Source organism: Triturus cristatus, chromosome 7 (assembly GCF_964204655.1).
Source record: "Triturus cristatus chromosome 7, aTriCri1.1, whole genome shotgun sequence".
In the NCBI taxonomy this organism is placed as follows: domain Eukaryota; kingdom Metazoa; phylum Chordata; class Amphibia; order Caudata; family Salamandridae; genus Triturus; species Triturus cristatus.
Window position 1 is genome coordinate 1,804,238,832 of NC_140590.1, and position 20,176 is coordinate 1,804,259,007.

The window sequence follows — 20,176 nt, forward strand, 5'->3', positions numbered from 1 at the left end:
ATGAGACCCGTTAACGCCGCTGGCATCTCACGTCTTACCACGCCTCTTATTGTTCGGGAGCTAGAGTTGGCAGATCCCGCCTTTTCTATCAAAGAAGTTGAATATGCAATTAGCACCATTAGGCCCCAAAAAGCCGCTGGTCCTGACGGCATACCCGGGGATTTGTTGTGCTCAGATATCTCGAAATGGGGTAAACTAATCCATGCCTTGCTTAACGCTATTAGTAGGGGTGCACCTATTCCCGCATCTTGGAAAGGGGCGGAGGTTGTGCCTGTCTTTAAGAAGGGGGCTAGGGACGACCCATCCAATTATAGACCCATAAGCTTGCTTGACATTTCCCAAAAGGTGGTTGGCAAGGTGTTGCTGGTTAGACTGCTCCAATGGATCGGCGAAAACAACATCCTTTCCGACCTCCAGGCAGGCTTTAGAGTAGGTACTGGCACAATTGAGCAAGCCTTTAGGTTGTTGCTAGTTTACTGGAAGGTGGTGGTCCTGGCCAAGGGCAGTCTTTATCTCGCATTTATCAACCTAAAGACTGCCTTTGACCTAGTACCCAGAGCGACCCTTTGGAGAGTTCTCATTGATATGGGGGTACCCCATTATATACTATCGCTAATCATAAGGACGCATGAAAATACCTTTGCCCAGATTAGATGGGGCAGGGAGGGAGAAAAAACTGGTAGAATCCCGGTAGAGAGAGGGGTCCGCCAGGGCTGTGTGTTGGCTCCCACTCTCTTTTCTCTCTACGTTAACGGTGTGGTTGAGCATCTACTGAAAGATTCCTCAGACAAACCATCCCTGGCGGGGGAACGTATCCCCACCCTCCTCTTCGCGGATGATACACTTTTACTCTCCAAATCCCCAATGGGCCTCCAAAAATTATTAAACAACTTCCAGTCTTTCTGCGTAGAACGGGGCTTAGTAATTAATGCTGATAAAACGAAATACCATTGTGATGAACCCACCTAAGAAACCTGTGCGTCCCCCGAGGTTGAATGCCGTACCCTTGGAGAGGGTGGATGTGTTTGATTATCTTGGGATTCATTTATCACATAATATGCTTTGGGCCTCACATCTATGCAAAATGCTGCTAGCCCATAAAAGGGTTACAGGGGCTCTCCTGAGGGAGCAACGCTCTTGCGCACTTAGACCTATAGCCCCTGTTATGGAAATTTTAGCAAGGGGAGTCAGCTCTGATCTTTATGGGGCCGAGCTGTGGGGCTCATGCAACTCCAGTGAGTTGTCAAGATCAGAGAGAAAGTTCTGCAGGGCTATCATGTCACTCCCTCAGGGTACCCCCACGACCCCATTGATGCTCGATCTAGGTTGCCGGCCTATTGATGAGTTGGCGAAATTTCGCCCCTTACTGCTATGGGCTCGGTTGTGGCGAGTCCTGGAATTAGCTAAATATGCTAAAGGCCTCTATGAAGTAATGTCACTACCCGGGTGGTATAAGTTTAAATGGTTGAGAGATATGAAAACCCTCCTTTGCAATCTGGGATTAAGTTCAGCATGGGAAAGCATGTCCTCCCCACCAAAAGCTACACTTAAAACCTTATACTGGAACTGGATTGCATCCCAACAGAACTCTAACTGCACATTGGGCAGACTTACGGAGGACTTTCTGAGTTTCAAGGACCTGCCCTTCCGGGAACTATATATGGATATTATAGAGAGACCATTTAATAGGACCCTTTACTTCAAATTTAGGACCGGGACTCTTCCACTCCATGTTTTCACATCTGGGTGGAAACCCCCTGCACAGACGACAGAACTTTGCCCTTTTTGTACATCTAGGCGCGAGACTGTGGCACACTTTCTATTCGAATGCCAAGTGTATGTACTCCCGAGGAGAAGATGGCTCAAACATCTGTGCCGTTCATTAGGCACCAGACAGCACGTTGAGGCATTACGCATCTTAAGGTCTGACTCTGAGGCTTAAAATAATTGTTTAATCCGTTTTTTAAATTCTATTTATGACATTTTTCTCTTTTTATTGTAACAAATGGTTTTTAAGCTAAAATGAATTGAGGCTTTTTATTGTGATGCTTTTATGATAATTTTTTATCGAAATAAAGCCTTTGATTGATTGATTGATTGACTGCAACATCAAGTTAAAATTATTTAGTTTTATTCTCGGTCGGGGGCGTGATTTGTGTCAAAAAATAGGTGCTATACAGTGAGCCTAGAATCCAAAGTTCACAGGGGGAGATGGGATGCTTGGCATTTGAAGTCATCAGAGTCCAGAACACAGTGTTTGTCATCATTGGTCAGACTGTGACCAGCAAGTCCATGTGGCAGAGAATGTCAGTGAATGAGGTGATGCTGTTGCACATGAAGGCCAGGTGCCAGGCCAGGTGACCAGGGAGATGTGGATGCCCGTGGCCTCTCACGGTCTTTTCCGTGGACGACCCACCTTCCTCATGGGACCCTCAGATGCAGGCCTTGACGATGCTTGGGACGCTCCGTCGGACAAATCCTCCTCCTCCTCCCTCCCTGTGGCTGGTGGTGGTCTTCGCCTGGTGGCACAGGGAGGGTTGCCCATGTTGTCGGCGACCCGACGGAGTGAATGGCTTATGTCCGTTTGCACCGCCAGGAGCTCAGCCATTCTTGCCTCCATCCGTCCTTGGTGTTCTTGTTGACTGGCGTGTTGCTCGGCCTGCTGGTTCTTAATCTCTGTGAGGGTCTCCACTACCTGGCTGATGACCCTGGTGTCACGCCGGTATGCGCCCATGATGTTGCGTATGTGTGACATACCGGTCCCTTCAGCTGGCTGGTCAGGTTCTCGCCTCCGCCTGCCTCCACTCCCACCACCCCTGCCCGCACAAACCTGGCCTGCCACTGTGGGCACATCGGGTCTACGGGATGGCAGTTGCGGGGTTGTCTGCCTCCTCCTGGGTGCCCGGCGAACCTTGTCCCTCCAGGTCAGACTGGCTCAGTTGTTCAGTGGGGGCAGGGCTCCTTGGTGTCTCCTGGGATGTGGCAGGAATGGGGGTGGTGGTTGGCACAGATGTTCCTGAAGCAGGTGCTGCAGGGGCTTGGACACCAGAGGGTCCAGGTGGGTTGGGGTCATCCGCGGAGTGTTGAGAGGCATCACTGCCGGTGGGATCAGGTTCCTCCCGAGCCTGGGACTGTGATTCTTCACCCCCATTGTTGGGGGGAGATCCATCAGGTTGCCCTGTGTGTGAGAGAAAGACAATGTTAATGCTGTTTCATGCGACATCCATGTTTCATACATATTCAAGTTGTCACAGTTCCTCCAGGTAGTTTTATGTGCCTAGCATTCTCCTGAATGTTCACTTGTGGATGGGTATGTTGCGGGGGACAGATTGATATGTGCTCCTGAGTCTTTGACATTTTGATTTTTGTCTTGGATGCTTCTTCGGCTATGTATTGTTCTTGTTGTGTGACCTGTCCATTGTGAGAGTGGGTGAATCCATTGGCTGTCCCGGGGGTGTGTTCTTGTGTGAGGGGTGTGTGTGACAGGGCCTGCTGGTGGGTGTAGTGTGATTTGGCAGTGGGGCTCCTAGGTGATGTAGCTGTCCCCCCATGGAGCATGCTGCCATGACAGTGAGTGTGAGTTCCTGTCCTAGGTATCTGAGCTTGTTGTGTTGGTGTTTGAGTTTGCACTGGTCACAGGAGGGCCTTGTGCTGCCTACAGCAGGGCCAAGTGTCAGCTATCTTGCCAGTACTTTGCCAGTCCCTGTGCATTGAGCATGGTGCATGGGTATGTACCTGGGCCATATGGGATGAGGGCAATGGTGTCTGATTCGGAGTTGAACAATGCGTTTTGTGAGACCCCCTCCCAGCATCCCGGACATCCATTCTTGGGTTAGTGCTTTGTGTAGCATGGGACATGGCATGGCCTTGCTTTCTAAATGGGGCATACACATGTTAGTGGCATGAGCGTTGTTTTTGTGTGTGGATGTGTCCGGTGAGGGCTTGGGGGTAGTTGCATGCATTTTGTGTAGTTGGGGTTTGGATGCCATCCTGAATGTTCCATGAGTTGTTTATGTACTCACCAGGCTCTGGAAGTCCTTGAAGTCCGTGTACTCCCACCGGTGGAAGCAGGGCCATCACCTTCTCCTCCTAGGGATGGTAATGTACCGGTCTGCGGGGCGCCCCAACTCCAGAGATGTTGCTCTGGGCGTAGTCTTCGTTCATTTTCCTCTTGACGGCCCTCCACAGATCGTACCACCTGGCTTGGCATTGATTCCTATTCCTTCTGATGGGTGCAACAGCATTCACCCTATCGACGATCCTCTGCCACAGGTGTGATTTTTCGGCTATGCTGGTCTGTCTGATCAATGTTCCAAAGAGCTGTGGCTCGACTCTGATGACTTCGTTGACAAGGATCTCCAGCTCCTCCCTTGTGAACTTTGGATTCTTGTCTGTGGGCATGGTGTGGGGTGAGGGTGTGGATGGTTGTGGGTGTGTGGGAGTGAATGTGAAGGTGTGTGTGTGAATATGAAGAGGGGGTATGTGTGAAGGAGGTTGTGTGAAGGTGTATATGTTAAGGTGTATGGGTGCAGTTGTTGGGGTGTGCTCTGTAGCTGCAGTGAGTCTGTTGCAAAGGCTCATGGTGTGTGGGCCCTTTTTATTGGTCCATTTGTGGGTGTGCCTGAGTTTGAAATTTAGGTGGATGTGTTATAAGGGGTGGTTGTGATTTGGGGCCTCTGTTTGCCTGTCAGTGATTTTGATGTTTTGTTGACTGTAGACGTGTTTTGTGGTGTTGTGTGAGTCAAATTGACCCTCCTCGTGCTGTTTTACAGTGTCCTGGTTCAGTACGAGTCGTTTCAACATTGCGTATGTAAGGTGCGTATATACGTGATGTTGTTGTACCGTGCTCGCATACGCGATGTTGTTGTAAGGTCCGTACATACGCGATGCTGGGGGACGGGGCTGGGGTACGGTGCGTACAGGTCCGGTGCTGGGGTACATTCCGTCCATGTACGGGGTTGGGGTACAGTGCTGGGGTACGGTGCGTACAAGTACGGGGCTGGGGTACGGTGCTGGGGTACGGTGCGTACAAGTACGGGGCTGGGGTAGGGTGCTGGGGTACAGTGCGTCCAAGTACGGGGCTGGGGTACGGTGCTGGGGTATGGTGCGTCCAAGTATGGGGCTGGGGTATGGTGCGTCCATGTACAGGGATGGGGTACGGTGCTCGGGTACGGTGCGTATAAGTACGGGGCTGGGGTACGGTGCAGGGATAAGGTGCATCCAAGTACGGGGCTGGGGTACGGTGCTGGGGTACGGTGTGTGCAAGTACGGGGCTGGGGTACGGTGCATCCAAGTACGGGGCTGGGGTACGGTGCGACCCTGTACAGGGCTGGGGTACGGTGCTGGGGTACGGTGCGTCCAAGTACGGGGCTGGGGTACGGTGCGTCCAAGTACGGGGCTGGGGTACGGTGCTGGGGTACGGTGCGTAAACGTATGGGGCTGGGGTACGGTGCTGGGGTACGGTGCGTCCAAGTACGGGGCTGGTGTACGGTGCATCCATGTACGGGGCTGGGGTATGGTGCTGGGGTATGGAGCGTACAAGTACGGGGCTGGGGTATGGTGTGTACAAGTACGGGGCTGGGGTATGGTGCTGGGGTACGGTGCGTACAAGTACGGGGCTGGTGTATGGTACATCCAAGTACGGGGCTGGGGTACGGTGCGTCCAAGTACGGGTCAGGGGTACGGTGCTGGGGTGTGGTGCGTGCAGGTCTGGTGCTGGGGTACGGTGCTGGGGTACGGTGCTGGGGTACGGTGCGTACATACGCGATGATTGGGGTACAGTTGGGGTACGGTGTGGACATATGCGGGGGTATGGTGCTGACATACGGGGTGTACAGTGCTGACATACGGGGGTACGTGCAGACATACGCAGGGGGTGGGGGGGTTGTACGACTCATATCTCGGGCACAAGTTTACCCGGGATACGAGTCGTACAGAGTTCGCTCCGTAAAGGACGTTTTCCATACGCTTGTGAATTCGGAACACCATTACGGATCGTACTTGTGCGCTCGGACTTCAGTTTTACGATTTGAACGTAAAACTGTCCGGGTACGTCTCGTAGACCTTTTCCCGATACGATTTGTATGTATTTTTTATGTACGAATTGTACTTCACCGGTGGGACGGGACTTGTACGATTCGTACGTAAAAATATACCGATACGAGTCATACCGGAATTTATTTTACCCGATCGGAATCGGCACCATAGAAATACATGTTTAAATAAAAATAATAATTTTAACAGTTAATTGATATAAATATAAATATTTTTGCATACATTATATTTTTTTACATGTAAAAAAACCAGAAACATTTTTATTTAGCATTTCAATTTTTATTAATTATTTAACATGTAGATTAAAAGATGAGAGCAAGTATTTTATTTATTCAAATATATTGCTTTAATTTTGATGAGATAGGAAGAACAAAATATCATGATATTTATTCACATCTTATAATAATTGTATATTTTTGGTAATAAAAATACATCTTTAAACAAATAGTATTAAGTATTTGTTTGTTTATTACAGTATTAAGTTTATTTAAAAAAATAGATAATACATTTGTTATTCAACATTTTAAACATATGGGGGTCTATTAGGATGGCGGTCAGAAAATAACCCTGACCGCCATGGTAGCAGGAAAAGACCACCCACCAGGACCGTGGCATAACCGCCGGTCCAATCAGTATGCTACACAGTCGAAATCCGACCATGGCGGTACGATTGCGGCCTTTAACATGGGTACCCCCCCATTGCACCAACCACCCCAACAAATTGGGGGCCCGCAATGGGCCCCCGAAGACATTCTCCGCATGCCTTTCCATGGCGGTTCCACAGCAGCGGAAAGGCTGGCTACCGCCGGCAACATAATCATGTCAGCGGAGCCTGACCCTGCACCAGCCCCATTTTAGCTGCCCAGCTCTGCCCGCCAGGCAAGTTTGCGGATTGCTACAATCGGAAAAGTGGCGGGCAGAATTTCTCACCGCCGCGGTCATCACCACCATGCTAATCTGACCGGCAGTTTACAGGGTTTCGATCGCAGACGGATCTACTGTTACCAAAAACATCATGGGGTCTATTAGGATGGCGGACGGATGGCCACCGCCGGCCTGGCCATTGCCACCGCCGGCCCGGAGGCAGCCTTCCGTCCACCATCCTAATAGACCCCATGATGTTTTTGGTACCAGTAGATGTATTTTTATTTACATATACATAATTCTAACATTTACACATATAGGGGCCGATTCCAATCCTGTAAAAACCGGGTACGAATCGTCGTATGGAGCGTTTTCTCAATACGACTCGTACCCGGTAAATTAACCTTACAAACCAGCAAGTACGATTCGGACAGAAATACTATTTCCGTACGAATCGTACCAAAGACCGTACGGCTAAAAACCACCTACGATTCTGATATGGGACAGCGCGTACACGACGTCCATACGGAGTCAGGCAGAGTTTTACGGACCAGCAAGTACGAATCGTCCCTACATCACTCCGCACAGCTATTTTTTTACGGGAGCCAAAAACTCCAGGAAATCATAGTCCAACGCGAAAACGGAGCCCCGGTACGCGACAGACAGCCATGGACCCCATCCTACGTGTCATCCCGGCCCTCTTAGCCTATGACCTGGTACACCGAACCCGACGCACATGCCGCAGAAGGTGAGAACAACACCCAGGGGCCAGGGTGAAGGTGAGGGGCAGGAAACATACCCCATACCCAAATCAAAACCTACAACATGGAGGCCATACATTACCATCAGGGTCTGGTCACTTCGGGGGGCGTGTCCACAAACACCTGCGTACCGCAACAACGGAAGTGGACGTGTACGCGTACCCCTACGGCACCACTACAATCGTGATACGGACCGTACCCACACTATGAATGTGTGGGTACGGTGTGTATCACAATTGTACTGGTGCCGTAGGGGTACATGTGATACACACCGTACCCCCGCATTCAGAGCGTGGGCACGGTCCGTATCACTATTGTAGTGGTGCCGTAGGGGTACGTGTGATACGCACCGTACCCCCGCATACAGAGCGTGGGTACGGTCCGTATCACGCGTACCCCTACAGCACCAGTACAATAGTGATACGGACCGTACTCACGCTATGAATGTGTGGGTACGGTGCGTATCACGTGTACCCCGACGGCACCACTACAATAGTGATGGTCTTGTTGTCTTGACACTCGTAAATTGGTATCACCAACAACCAAGTACTTACCCAAATTCCAGACCACTGTGGGAACATGTCAATGTAAAATCTGCAACACCGTTTTATTCTAACAGTGGCTTCTTTTAAAATGTGCCAGCGTGTTCCCTGAACGTGTAACAGTGGTTTGGTGTGCACTTCCTTGGGAGACATCTGTCATGCAGGCACATTATTGTTCTCAACAAAATACATCAAAGTAACTCATTGAAAACATGAAGACCTGTTGACAAGTGTTGTGAGTGCCAAGGTACAATCATTTTTGACTAACAACTTGAATTATGTCAGTTGCCACATGGTCATCCGTTACCTGATGACACAGTTGGCTACACATATGACCCACTGCCTATCATGTGGAGTGGCACACATGTCCAAACCCAGGACAATGGAGAAGGATAAAAATAATTTGTTCTGTTTATTCGCACCATGTAAAGTTAGCACAATGTATCTATAACAGTAATTCTGATCATGTAAACACCTATATGATATGCTCTAGAAGAAGTATTTCCTTTCGCTTCTTCCTGCACGACAAAAAGGGCCGAAAACCATACTGTAGCCATCTTGGTTCGTGGTAGACCACGTGTCAGGTCACATGGTTCCTTTTGCCCACCGTCTTTATGATTTAGTTTGTACCAGCCCGGAGACAAGTTGGTTGTATTTACGGCTGAGGCCCAACGCCACATCTGCTGTAGGGAGTATTAAGCAAATTCCTTCAGGCCCTGGGACGAAAAGGGAGTCACCCCGCCGACCTTCTCTGTATAGATAGCAACCTTTTGTGTAAGACTGAAACTGAATACCGTATGAGCTCACCCAGGAGCCCATGGACTAACTGGTATTTTTTCACTTGTAAGGCTTTGTATGCTGCATCAGTGATGTATATAAGTGTGGTTTTGTCAAGGGGCCAGCAGTCTTCCTCGGCGCACCTGATGGGTGAGGATCGATGAGGCTCCTCTATATAGAGTTTTTGCTTTGCCCAATAAACTTTTGAACCTTCTCCGTTGCCAACTGACTATTATTTAAGGGCTATTGCGGGCCACTGGTAAGTGTGGCCCTTGGGATATTTTTTGAGTACTACAATGCATAAGCTAATGGGCCTGCAATTGTGTTGTAAAAAGGCATAGCTGTACTGAGGAGACAGCCTCATGGCAAGCCAGAATATCCACACAGATGTCAGCATACAAAGACCAAACTGCGTTGCATCAGAACCACACACAGGTGCCAAACATTTATGAGCAGAAATCATGTTTTTAAACAAATGACACAGGCTGCAAACCACAAACATTAAGCCCTGCCCAACATCACTGGGTCACTGCACGGTGAGTCTTTGTCCAGCCAATTCTCACACACAGGTCAGACCTGGCAAGGAGAAATCAGGGTTGCCCATGTAGGCCTCTCCCGCACAAACCCCCCATACCTGAGACAATGTGATTGAGACAGATCATGAAGTGACACCTCTTAATCAGGGTTAACAAAAATGTGCAGCAACAATTCCTAAATTTACACATCACCTCGTGAGGCTGGCAACACATATTTGTGACAAACAACCATCAACAGATTGTTGTGAATAGCCACACAGGCACTGCCCAGTGTGAGTATACGCAAGCCAAATAGTGTCTACCTGTCCAGTGGACACATGTAGCACACATTTGATAAATACAAATGAGGCCAGGGAACAATGCCACAGAGGCAGACCTAAGCTGAACCCACAGAGAATGGGCACAGTATTGGATGACACACATGATTATGAGGCCAGGGTGTCTCAGGGGACTGTAGTGTGCACACTGATCCGTGGTCCTGGAATGAGCTGACTGTACCATGAACAACCGTCATGGCACTATGCATATCTCCCACTCATGCACATCATGTCTGAGGCCACAACATTGGTCATGCATGCTGCAAGGTTGTTCAGTTGAAACCTCACACTCCTATGTTGAGACTCATCATCAGTGCCAACAAATATGGACCCCAACAGAGTGAACAGGTCATGGCAAAGGCAAGGTACCAACACATGTTACAGACCACCCTCCCACATGATGCCAAAAGCAATGTGCACTTGGATTTACTGGCAGCCAAGATGACCATGTGCAAATGTGATTACACACAGACCAGGGAACACATGTCAAGGAGGGGAAGGGATGAATAAGAGCACCGGTTGACATTGGGGAACAGGAAATGCAATGCACATATAAACTCTGGCAGTGTATCCAGGCTACAGAACACTTCCAAAAGCTAGTGACACATAACACAACAAACAGACATGTACCTACCCCCTCCTTGCTGCAGTCTCTCCAGTAACTGCCTATCCAGGTCAGGGAAGACCACCGCCAGGACACAGGTCACGTGGGGGGTCAGGCGTCAGCGCCTGCCGTGGGGGCGAGGAGGTGAGAGCCCCAGCTGGACCCGGGCGATCTGCCGGGTCCAGCACTGGATGTCCTGCCACCGTTTTCGGACTTGGGCTAGGTGCCGAGTTCGATCCCCCGCCGATCTCACGGCCCTGACGATCTCCCTCCAGATTCCCCCCTTTTCGTAGGCAGTTACCTGTGAGGATGACAAAGTGAGACAACATCACTACACCTGCTACATGTCCCAGAGACACATTTGAACATCTTTGATATGTTGAAAAGGGCATAGGATGCTGCCAAGGAATTGCATCATTCTCAAATAGACATTAGCCTGTGTGGAAGCCCCAATGCACTACATGGAATTGAAAGTACACAGGTGGCATAATGGGTGCGACACACTCCCTGATCATGGCACACACTGTGCAGCACATGCAACAGCAGGCTGATGGACAGCACCTCCAAGCAGTCACATGACCCACTCCACTGACACACCCTCAGCAGAATACACAGACACACCCAGGCAGAGATCAATCACCTGCCGTTGACAACAGCTGATACAAACCTCACTCTGCACATGTGCCACTTGCCTGTGGGGTGTCACAGGTGTCATGCTAGCTCAGCAAGTCAGACACACAGCATGGCTTACTTCTCACATCAGATGGGTAGAGCTGTTGCCTCCTCCATGCAGCTGTGGTGCAACCCTTCACATAGACACTCACCCACATGACAAGGAACATTCACACACATCAATGTCCATGAGGTCGTACACATCATTTGGACACTCTCACCACAGGTCCACTCAACTCATACACATCTGTGGGTACAGTCACCTGTCACACCGGGGGTCCCACCCAATCACCTCAGGACAATAGGAAAAAAAGCCACCAAGGATTTGCCAGGCTGATTGCGTCATGCACTATGCAGTGAATGTCACAGTAAGCACAATGCAAGTGAGGAGTGCACACAGGAACTACATCATGCTCTGCATGAGAGACATAAGCCTTCCTCCCCCCGGGACCCTCTCTAAACCACATTGCATGTCTGTCACACCTGGACACAATGCCAGAAGTGAAAGTCACACAAATGGTGCACAGTCAAAGGTAGTGGAGTCAGCACTCACCTGCTCCCCTGGTCTCCAATACAGCTTGGGGTACTGTGGGAGGAAGACGTCCAGCAAGGCCTCATTCTCCTCGAGGGTGAATGGTTGGGCCCTCTCCACAGTCCGCGACATGGTGCCAGAGGAAGCTGAGACAGCAGCAGTGTGGTCGACAGGAAAGTTGTGCAGGCAAGTGCCCTCTCATGGGTTCTTGCTGCCTATATCTGTCTTGCTGAGGGGCTTTCATTTAGAGGAGTACATAGTGATTGGTCAGACTCATTTGCATCCTACGTTTACTCCAATCCTTTTAAACATACACCAATGACACGTATTTGCATGGTTCAAATTTTGAGCATCATTGCAAGGCAACCACCAGTTTGCAACATTGTATTTTTGGGCCAATTGAGTCTTCCAGGCCACCTGATGGACACATTGCAATTGAAATCTCTGTATCCATGTCAACCAGCATGAATTTTGGGCCTAATACTTGTCCCCTATGTAATTTTGAAATCCACACACATGTACGGTGCATTTCACACGTACACGTACACGTACGGCACCTCTTCAATAGTGATACGGACCGTACACACGCACTCAGAGCGTGTGTATGGTGTGTATCACGCATACCCCTATGGCACCAAAACAATAGTGATACGGACCGTACACACGCTCTCAGAGCGTGTGTACGGTACGCTTCAAGCGTACCCCTACGGCACCTCTACAATAGTGATACAGACCGTACACACGCTCTGAGAGCGTGTGTACGGTACGCATCATGCGTACCCCTACGGCACCACTACAATAGTGATAAGGACCGTACACACGCTCTCAGAGCCTGTGTACTGTGCGTATCACGCGTACCCCTATGGCACCACTACAATAGTGATATGGACCGTACACACGCACTCAGAGCGAGTGTATGGTGCGTATCACGCATACCCCTACGGCACCAAAACAATAGTGATACGGACCGTACACATGCTCTCAGAGCATGTGTACGGTACGCTTCAAGCGTACCCCTACGGCACCGCTACAATAGTGATACAGACCGTACACAAGCTCTGAGAGCGTGTGTACGGTACGCATCACGCGTACCCCTACGGCACCACTACAATATTGATACGGACCGTACACACGCTCTCAGAGCCTGTGTACTGTGCGTATCACCCGTACCCCTATGGCACCACTACAATAGTGATACGGACCGTACACACGCTCTCAGAGCGTGTGTACTGTGCGTATCATGAGTACCCCTATGGCACCACTACAATAGTGATACGCACTGTACACACGCTCTCAGACCGTGTGTACGGTACGCATCACGTGCACCCCTACGGCACCACTACAATAGTGATACGGACCGTGCACACGCTCTCAGAGCATGTGTACAGTGCGTATTATGCGTACCTCTACGGCACCACTACAATAGTAATACGGACCATACACACGCTCTCAGAGCGTGTGTACGGTTCGTATCACGCGTACCCCTACGGCACCACTACAATAGTGATACGGACCGTACACACACTCTCAGAGCGTGTGTACGGTACGCATCATGCGTACCCCTACGGCAGCTCTACAATAGTGATACGGACCGTACACACGCTCTCAGAGCGTGTTTACGGTGCGTATCACTATTGTAGTGGTGCCGTAGGGGTACGCGTGATACGCACCGTATACACTCTCTGAATGCGGGTGTACGGTGCCTTTCACATGCTTACACTGGTGATATGAGGCGCACATGCCAGGAATGGAGGGCTACGACTCGCACAAGGCTGTCCATCAAGTACTTGTCATTGCATACTTTCATGTGCAGGGCCTAGGCGTGTCAGGCAGTGATATAGCACAGGTCTTCTCATGTAGTTGCACAATTGATGTGATGTGTGATGACCTGTGTACACATGTCATGTGGGATGGGGCACTATGTGGCACACATCACCTTCACACTTGGCACATGTGTGTCTGTAGTCCAAACGTGTCATGCACAGCATCACTGGTATGGCACAGTCACCACCACCCGCACCTTTCTCCTGATGCCAGGGACAGGGACACTCTATCAACTGACATGTCATGATCAGCGTGCCCCTATGTGACTATGTCAGGTGTGTGTCATGTGTTCCCATTAGCTTGCTGTTAGTGTTCCGTCAACTACATCTGCTGTTGCTGCATCCAACATGTGTCTGTGTGGAGATGGGCATGGCACACATCTACGCACACCATGCCACAAGTGGATTTCCCTGGAAGCAGGGTCTGTGTGCATCGGACATCATATTTTCCCAGGAATACATATCTGCGTTGTCTCAATGACTGTGTTTTTGGTTTTCACGTGTACCCCCTCATTGCAATCTGTTTGATCTGTACATTTGACATTCCATGTGACCTGTGCGTCTACCTTGCAGTCAGCTGTCTGTATGAGATGACATCCTTCCAATGCAGCTATGTGGATGTGTGTCACTCCGGTGATGTCTCTGGCGGTTCACTCAGACTGCAGGGCACCGCCTGTCCCACGACCAATGCCAGACTTGGCTACCATGAGGGAACGTGCATACATCTGGCGGTACGGATTCACTTGCCAGTTGATTGAGGACTTGACGTACAAGCTGGCACCACACCTCCAGCCGCAACACAGGTATCCTACTGCGCTGACCCCCGAAGATGAAGGTGATGGCATCCCTACATTTTTTTGCCACAGGTTCGTTTCAATTGACCATAGCTGATGTTGGTGGGATGTCACAGACAATGTTCAGCCATGTCCTGCGTGATGTTTTGGCAGTCATTTTGGAGCACCATGATGAATTCATCAAATTTCCTACTCCTCGGGAGTTGACAGATGTCAAGGGTGGTTTCTATGCCCTGGGAGGGATACCCCATGTCATTGGGTCCATTGATGGGACACATGTTGCTTTGGTATGACCACAGGCACAGGAGGTAGCCTATCACAACCGTAAACATTACCACTCTATAAATACCCTTGTGGTGTGTCTTGCTAACATGCTGATTTCCCATGTCTGTGCACGTTTTCCAGGGTCAGCACACGATGCCTACATCATGAGGCATAGCAGGGTGCCAGAAATGATGCTGCGGCTGCACAACGAACGAGCCTGTCTTGTTGGTGGGTACACTCTTTTTGTCCTGTGTGTTGCGGTATCTTTGGCTCTTACGGCATCTCCTGACCCACTTATTTACATGATGTTTCCATGTAGGGGACTCTGTAGGGGACTCTGGATATCCCAACATGCCATGGCTGATGACACCTCTCCGCAACCCAAGATCAGCTGCAGATCACCGGTACAACAATGCACACGGGCAGACCAGGTGAGTGATTGAGAGGACGTTTGGCCTCCTGAAGAGCCGATTCCCATGCCTTCACAAGTCAGGCGGATCCCTCCCATAGGTCTGCACAATCTTCCTCGTGTGCTGCATGCTGCACAACATGGCAGCGGAGAAGGCAGTGCCAATCATCCTGGACCAGGATGAGCAGGAATACCTCCCCTTGGAGGATGAAGGGCTTGGGCACGAGGCAAGTGAGGAAGAGGAGGAGGAGGAGGATTTCCGGAGTCAGCTCATACGCAACTTCTTCTCATAATGGTGAGTCACTGGGTCTGAGTGTGCACGCTTGTAGCCTTGGGTGGCATGTGTTGCAATGTGTGTGTCCAGCTGACTGAATGCAACGTGAGTTGGATGTGTGTTCTGATGTGTCACTCGAGTGATGATGTCATGCCACACAGTTTTGCAGAGAGAATTCCTTTGCAATTTGCATGGGTACAACATTGTTCATGTTTAGTAACTAACCATGTGTGCGGAGAAAATTCTTTTAGCTGACTTCTTGTGTGTCTGTCATTCCCAGGTTCTTGTGCCTGTTGTCTGCTCGTGTCATGTTTGTCCTCCTGCTATTCCTCATGAGTATTGGGACGTGTGCTGAATCAGCGTTCCATGCACGGACATGTGGAAATGTCAGTTTGGGTAAGGATTGCAGCAAGGCTTTTTGGTGGTGGTACAGGTTGGGAATGTGTGGGGACTGCTTCTGTGCATGTTGTGTTACCATGCATACATGTCAACTCACCATGGAGCACACAACATGTAGCATCACTCCCATGAATTGATAGTCACCCTTCGTGACAGTCATCTGTATTGGTTTGGGGAGTCTGATGAAGGCATCAATGTGTGTAAACCTTGCCTCTGACACATACTGGATGTTATGGGTGGACATAGTGTGGGACATCCCCACAACAGGATCTATGGGGAATTGCAGCCTCTCCGTGTGCAGCAGGATGTGTTTGGCTCATCCCCTTAACTTGTGTGCCAGTTCATTGGGATTTACAACATCCGTGTTGTGAAGGGGGTGTCCAGCGTATGTCCCACATGTTCTGTCAACTGACCTGTGAGTCTGTTCATATGGATGCATTTCCCTTGGTGCTGAGTTTGGGCAATAAAGGTGTTCATCACCCTCCAAAGTGCCTCATCTCTGTCACTGCAGGTCTCTTGCCACTTTGCATGAATCATCTATGGCATAGTTGTCAAAGATTGTGCATGTGAGTGTATGTGTTCTTCGGCAACATGCATGCAGTTCTTCATGGCTAATAATCTGTACTGTACATGAAGTACCTGGTTGTGTATGTATTTGTGCAGGTTGCTCCCCACAACGGGCCGTCAACGCCTGCTGAGGGTGTGTCTCCTGTGTGGAGCTCGGCCTTCTGTTTCTTGATCCTGTGGCCGTCAATTTTGGTGATTGTTCATCCATTTTCTCTGAGTGAGCCATGAGTAACCTGACTCTCCTTCCTTTACATACACCTGTTGCAGTGGTCCTTTTTGACCTCCTTGTCTTCGTGTGCTATTTTCTGCCTAGTTTCTCTAACCTTCCGCCTGCTGCTGCGACCCCTGCGGCAAGGGCCCACCAACTGCCCTGATTCTGCAACCCACACGCCTCCAAATTCTCCTCCCTTCCTCCCTCCACCCATTCATTATGCAGGCAGCAGCGTGTCTGTGCCACTGTTGCGCCCACGCCGTGCCAAAGGCAGGGCCATCAGCGCCTGCAACGTGCACAGTGCACGACCCTCATGTCCTTGCATGACCCACATCACACAACAGGCTCATGTTGCAGCCACCCTCCAAGCAATGTCCACCAGACAATCAACTGCCTGCTCTCAGGCAACCCCTAAGCGCACACACGACACCTTCGCATGCTGAGTGTGCAACTCCAACTGCCAACACAGCACTGCCCCGCCTACCAGACCCTGTCCCAACAACCAGGTCATGTGCCTCCTACTCCACACCGGCTCCGTCCAACAGCACGCCATTGGACTCTGTTACCTCCTCAACACAACAGGCCCACACATCACCTTCATGACAGTAACCTGGATAAAAGCATCCTCAGGACACAACTTCTTCATTGACATCTCAGACGGATAAAAGAGCACCCGCAGGGATGGCACCAACAATCCCGGAGGATGAATTGCTATCTATTCACAAGTACACCCTCAGGGTCACAAATCCGGTTTTGCACCAATCTCCTGGCAACCCTTAGAGTAACACTCATCTACAGATCTACAGGCCTACATCCACAATTCTGCAAAGCCATCAACACGTACATCTTCACGTATGCCCTCACCTCCACAGGCTACATGTGGCTGGGGGCTAGTAAGTTCTGCCTGGAGGAGAACCACACCACCATCCATCATTGATCCATCAACATTTGCATCCACGCCTCCAACAAGCAACAAATTGTGATAGAGAGACCTTGTCACCTGTCCAGATGAGCAAGATATCGTCAATATGTTGACTGGCTACACAATTGCCAGCAACATCTAAAGTTTACAGTTGACCCAAGAGAAGATAACCTCCCATTCCTAGATCTCACCCTACGGGTTGAAGATGATAAAATTGGAACATCATTGTACAGAAAACCTACGGAGCGCAATACTCTACTCCTCTACTCCAGCCACCATCCACGATGTCTCCGTGATGGACTTCCGTTTGGCCAATTCTTACGGATTTGACGGAATTGCAAATGGCGCAGGGATTTCTTTAGGGAGGCTGAAGTACTAACCTCCAAACTCATAGCCCGTGGCTACGCCAAAAAACTGGTCACTAGGGCACGGAAACGAGCCTGGTATAACCATCGTGATACCTTGCTCACCCCCAAAGAAAAAAGATCGAACAGCCGGATCCCCTTTGTTTCCACTTTCTCGCCCTCCAGCAATAAACTGTCCAGGATAATAAAATCACACTGGAACATTTTAGCTCCTATTACCATCTTCAATGAACCCCCTTTATTTTCTTATCGCAGAGGAAAGAACATAGCTGACCATCTGGTACATGCTATCACTTGACCGCAAACACCCGCTATGTCAGAGTCAATTCGGAGTTCATGGAAGCTACCTCCGTTGTTGGGCCACTATAAATGCCAAAGATGCGCAGCATGCTCCTCCACTACAAACACCAAAACGTTTGAACATAACGGGATGAAATTTGATCTACACTCTTTTACCAATTGTAGGTCTCAGAATGTTATCTACCTAATAAAGTGCCCCTGTGATAAACTTTATATTGGGCAAACTACCAAGATGGTTAAGGACCGTATCCTACAGCATCGCAGCCGCATCAGAAGTGGGATCCTAACAGCACCCTTGGTCTCCCATTTTAAAGAAAAAAATCACAATGAGTCCGATTTCTCCTGGCTGGTAATTGACAAGCCGTCCATACCGATAAGAGGCGGAAATATCCAAAGACTTCTGAACAGATGTGAATGCCGTTGGATTGCTCGCTTTAATACCATTGAGCAGGGTCTTAACTCTCTCGATGAATGGAATTCCACACTAGCATAACTCTATGTGTACTGTTGCTACTCACTTTGTCTATCTTAAACATGTAATCTGCTTTGTCATCTCTGGGGTTGCCACCCACATTTGTCCATTCTCCTTTAAACACCTCTTCCCATTACCCTCTCCCTTTCCTTCCTTTCCTCCTACCTCCCCCCTCCCTCCCCCCCTCTTTCCCTGCCCTTCTGCCGTAATTCTACCAATGAGTTGCACTACTGAATTGTAATTTTTGATGTTTAGTTGTTTAATTCATTGCATTAGTCAGATGGGTATCGTCTTCCTAATTGTATTAATCTTGTTTCCATTCTTGTTTCTGTTCCTGACTGGACCATGACTTTTCTAATTACTCAGATCTGCAGTATTTTCTCTCTTTCCCCTTCCTTGCCTCATCACACTTCCGACTTTGCACTGGACGCATGCTAGTTGCCTAGTCCAACCCCCTGACGTGACTCGCCCTTTCTCCCCCATGTTACATGATCGCGCCATTCATTGCCTCGCCCCCTGGCTTCCTTCACTTCAAATCACTGCCTGACTCACTTCCGGCCTTGCACTGGACGCGCTCTAGTTGCCTAGTGTAATCTCCTGACGTGATTCGCCCTTTCTCTCCCACGTGACATGCTCGCGCCGTTCATTGCCTCGCCCCTGGGCTTCCTTCACTTCAAACACTGCCTGACTCACTCCGGCTCTTGACACGACACAGATTTCCTACGGCCGATTTATTTGCCTTCTAATCGTAAGTACCCCTGGCTCCTTTAGCCCTTACCACTACCGGGTTACTACAGCACCAGGTTTTTGATCTCTTTTTCCCTCCTCTCTCCCCCAGATTACCGATTGACTGGGTTGCGTTCCGCCCTCCCATCTCAGTAAGTCTCGCTCCCTCTCTGTCCCCTGTTGTCCTTTTTGTTTCTTGCGGTTTTATAACATGCTCTTTTTCTCCACCCCCCCCTTCTTTCATCTCTTTAGCTTTTGAATTTACTAACGGACCTCTCGAACTTCCTCGAGGCCGTGTCTTATTGGTTGACCCTTTCCTCCGGTTGGCTCCAAGGGTGGTTAGCCAAAATATCGAGTTTTAAATTTCGACCTACAATAATATCGTGTTTTTAATATCGTAGGTACAGAATATCGAAGTCAAGAATATCGATGGACAGAATATCGATCCCAAGGTAAGTAATATCGAAGTAAATAATATCGAAGTAATTAATATCGATGTAAGTAATATCGTAAGTAAAAATTTCGATGTCAATAATATCGATATTTATTTAGTGTAATGTCATTTAATATGTATTTTATTTGTATGTTAAAGATTATTGTAATGTATTTTAATACATTTAAAAATAAATGTTTAGAGATTTATAATTATTTTACATTTAATTTAGCGTTTTAGTATCAGAGCGGGTTGTGGGTTTATAGGGGAATAGGGTGGGAAGTAATTTAATTATAATTAATGAATTAATATGTATTGTTTAATTGGTATTTATGATTAATTAATTGGTAATTAATTAATAATTGGTAATTAATTGATTAATTAATTGTTAATTAATTATTAATTGTACAATTATTTTATTAATTGGTTAATTATATACATTATAATTAGTTTATTATTAATATTTATTTATTGTTAATTAATTAATTGTTAATTAGTAATTAATTGGTAATTTAATTTTATTAAGTGATTAATTGATAATTAAATTAATTATGTGAA